The sequence below is a fragment of the Schistocerca americana genome, chromosome 2 (assembly GCF_021461395.2).
Source record: "Schistocerca americana isolate TAMUIC-IGC-003095 chromosome 2, iqSchAmer2.1, whole genome shotgun sequence".
Taxonomy (NCBI): Eukaryota; Metazoa; Arthropoda; class Insecta; order Orthoptera; family Acrididae; genus Schistocerca; species Schistocerca americana.
This window is the reverse complement of record NC_060120.1, coordinates 712398936-712402958: the sequence shown is the minus strand read 5'-3', so window position 1 is coordinate 712402958 and position 4023 is coordinate 712398936. Positions and strand designations below refer to the sequence as shown.

Below are 4023 nucleotides of genomic sequence, written 5' to 3'. Positions count from 1 at the left end.
GTATTTCACTAATTGTTGAAAATACTTAAATTACTATTCTTGAAGTGAGTGTTAATAACAGTTGTATACAACTTTTTGTAACTATATGAAAATGAAAATTTGACCCGCATTGGACTCCAGGAGGCAGGAGTCGTAATTGTAAGCAACAGTAAATAAATATCCACGGATGTACGACGATTGAATCTTTAATAATGACGGATATTTGTTTAAAACTTATACAGAATAGATACGTTACAAAGTTTGACTATCCTTCAAAATAGTCAGCAGCATTGTGTATAACCTATTGCCAGCGAGGTGGATATCGTAGGATACCCTTAGCAGCGCCAATTGTTTTGATAGTTCGGGTGAAGCAACCTACTGCCCGACGAATCTTCGTAACAATTCTGAAACGAACACCATGAAGTGTTTCCTTTATCAGGGAATCACGTTGAAGTCCCAAGGATTTTAATGCACTCGGTGTTAAAAAAATGAACACCTTAGAGAAAGAAGTGGCGACACCTTCTCTAGGAGCTGCACATCATTTTTCAGGACAACGCTCGGGTGCATATGGCGCATCTTGTGACTGATTTGTTCGATCGATACCACACTCCCTGGACTTAAGCCTTCGTGACTTCAACTTGATTCCTGAGATGAAGGAAGCACTTAATGGTATTCCCTTCAGAACTATTCCAAAGATGCTTCGTGGAATACAAGGGCAGTCTGAAAAGTTCTCTGGCTGATAGTGAAAACGACCAATACATCTTATATTGCAATATAATCTCCTCTAATGTCAATAAATTTCTTCCAGTAGTGTTCCAATGCCATTATACCCTCTTTGTAGTGTTCTTCCGGAAGCCATCTACAACCGCAATGGCTTCTCGATTGGACGAAAAGCAAGCGCTGATCAGCGAGGAATTTCTTCAGTTTCGATAATAGATGGAAGTCTGAGGGAGGCAATTCTGGGGAACAGGGTAGATGTTCCATCAACGTCATAGAGCAAATCCCTAAATTTCCCCCATTGCCAAGACATTTTTATGGGCAGATGCATTGTGTGATGGAAGATGATTTTTTCTTTTTTAAGCCGGGTCTGTTTTCACGAATGCTTGTGTCTAGTTTAGTTAGAAGTTAAGAGAAGTATTCTCCAGTTATGGCTTTACCCTTTTCAATATAGCTAATCGACAAAATTCCTTTCGTATCCCAAAACACCGATGCCATGGTCTTTCCTGCAGGTGGTACCGTTCTTGCCTTCTTCGGAGCTGAAGAACCGTCTTCTATCCACTTTGCATAGACTGCTGTTTGGATTCGAGTGTGTAATGGTGAATCCATGTTTCATCCACTGTCACGTAGCGACGCAAGAAGTCACGTCTGTTTTTGTTAAAACGCATCAAGCACTATTGGGGAAGTGACGTGCGAATGCGTTTGTTATCCGCTTTGAGCAGACGCCGCTCCTATCTCGTTTTAAATTCCCGGCGCAAGAAGTGACCAACACGTTCCTTTGACATTCCTAGGGCATTAGCGATATCACCTACCTTTATACGCCGGTCTTCCAAAATCATATCGTGAACTTTATCGATGATTCCTGGCGTCCTTCCCATGGGTCACCTAGGATGTTTCACGACCACGTTTAAACTAGGCTGCCCATTTCTTGATGGTTGAAAATGAGAATAAGAGACATCATACACATTTACAAGCCACAAATGAATTTGGGTCGGTGCAAAACCTTTTTTTACGCAGAATTTAATCACTGCACGATACACGAATTTCTTTCATATTCAACACCACATGCACCACAACTACTTCAAACGACTGCCTACAGTCACCTGCTGCTCGGAATGATTTGCAATTTTACGTGGCGTCTACTAACATGTGTACAAACGTAAGAGGAAAGAAGTGACTTGAGTAGTGCTACGATCTCTGGGCAAGGCCGAGAACTTTTCAAAGAGCACTCGTAGATCACTCCACTCGAACTACCGACACAGCTATCGCTGCCAAGGATATGCTATAGCTTCCACAATGCTGTCAGCGACTTTACACAATTCTGATGACTACTTTGAAGGACAGGGGACCTTTCAAACATGCTTCCATTTTGTAGAAACTGCAAATAAATAATTGCTGCTATTAAAGATTCAATCCTCGTAGTTCACTTCATGTCAACATGTTTGTTGCAATCGCCTTAACGGTCAGCAGTGTATACGCCAACACTTGCTGCAGATCTGTGCATCCCGCCAGCTCCTGTAAGTGTGGCAGCTTAGGGAGGTGGGTGTCCGCAGAGTGGCGGTGGCGTGCGCGCTGCAGCCGCTGGATGTGGTCAAGATCCGGCTGCAGACGGGCATGGGCGGCTACCGGGGGGCGGCGCACTGCGCCTACTCCATCGTCGCCCACGAGGGCCTAACCGGGCTCTACGCGGGCACCAGCGCCGCCCTGCTGCGGCACGCCATCCACGCCATTGGCTGGGTCTCCGCGCACTCCATCTTCATCAGCACTCTCACGTGAGCACCGCCTCTGTAATCACCTTCCATTTCACAGACCACGTAAGCTTCTAAAAGGAGTGCCGACTTATCGAGGGCGGTAGTGTATTTATATCCCTAGTGAGTTTAATTACGAGGGGCATTCAATAAGTAATAAAGAACTCCGTCTTCAGGCCACGACTGGCCTACCGGGACCATCCGACCGCCGCGTCATCCTCGGTGGAGGATACGGATAGGAGGGGCGTGGGGTCAGCACACCGCTCTCCCGGTCGTAAGATGGTATTCTTGGCCGAAGCCAGTACTATTCGGTCGAGTAGCTCCTCAATTGGCATCACGAGGCTGAGTGCACCCCGAAAAATGGCAACAGCGCATGGCGGCGTGGATGGTCACCCATCCAAGTGCCGACCACGCCCGACAGCGCTTAACTTCGGTGATCTCACGGGAACCGGTATATTCACTGCGGCAAGGCCGTTGCCATTCAATAAGTAATGAAACACATTTTTTTTTTTGCTGAAAATATGGTTGGTTTTATTCAGAATTCCGATACACCATATTATTTCTCACTCGGCTAAAATACCCTATTTTGCAACGTAATCTCCGTTTAATGCGATGGCCTTACGTCTATCTTACTGGAAGTGTCTGTATGCCTATTTGGTACCACTCTGTTGGTCGACGTCGGAAGTAATGTCTTGCTGCATGAGTAACCTTTCTGTCATCCACATACTGCTTCCCGCAGACTGTATCCTTCATTGGGCCAAACAGGGGGAAGGTGTGAGACCCAGGGTGCAGTATGGAAAAGGAAGAACAGTCTAGTGAAGTTTCGTGAGCTCCTCTTGGGTGCATCTACATCTACATCTACATGGATACTCTGCAAATCACATTTAAGTGCCTGACAGAGGGTTCATCGAACCACCTTCACAATTCTCTATTATTCCAAACTCGTATAGCGCGCCGAAAGAATGAACACCTGTATCTTTCCGTACAAGCTCTCGTTCCTCCCTATGTAGGTCAGTGGAAACAAAATGTTTTCGCATTCGGAGGAGAAAGTTGGTGATTGGAATTTCGTGAGAAGATTCCGTCGCAACGAAAAACGCCTTTCTTTTAATGATTTCCAGCCCAAATCCTGTATCATTTCTGTGACACTCTCTGCCTATATTCGCGATAATTAAAACGTGCTGCCTTTCTTTGAACTCTTTCGATGTACTCAGTCAGTCCTATCTGGTAAGGATCCCACACCGCGCAGCAGTAACCTAAAAGAGGACGGACAAGTGTAGTATAGGCAGTCTCCTTAGTAGATCTGTTACATTTTCTAAGTGTCCTGCCAATAAAACGCAGTTTTTGGTTAGCCTCCCCCACAATATTCTGCGCAGACTTGCGTGAGGCCTTACGTTGTCACGACGAAGGAGAATTTCGTTTGCATTTTTGTGGCGACAAATTTCAATTTCCTAATGGAAGCAAAATACAATTTAGACTCGGTCGATGCACCACGAGAGAGGGCATCAAGCAGAATAACGCCTTCAGAGTGCCAGAAGACCGTCGCAATGACCTTACTGGCTGAGGCTGCGGCTTTGAACTT

The 4023-nt window shown here is 45.6% G+C and overlaps 1 pseudogene; it reads right to left on the bottom strand.

Annotated features, from left to right (window-relative positions):
• Window positions 1-2805: 2805 nt before the first annotated feature.
• On the bottom strand, window positions 2806-2923 carry LOC124596858 (annotated as a pseudogene).
• Between the last annotated feature and the right edge of the window lie 1100 nt (window positions 2924-4023).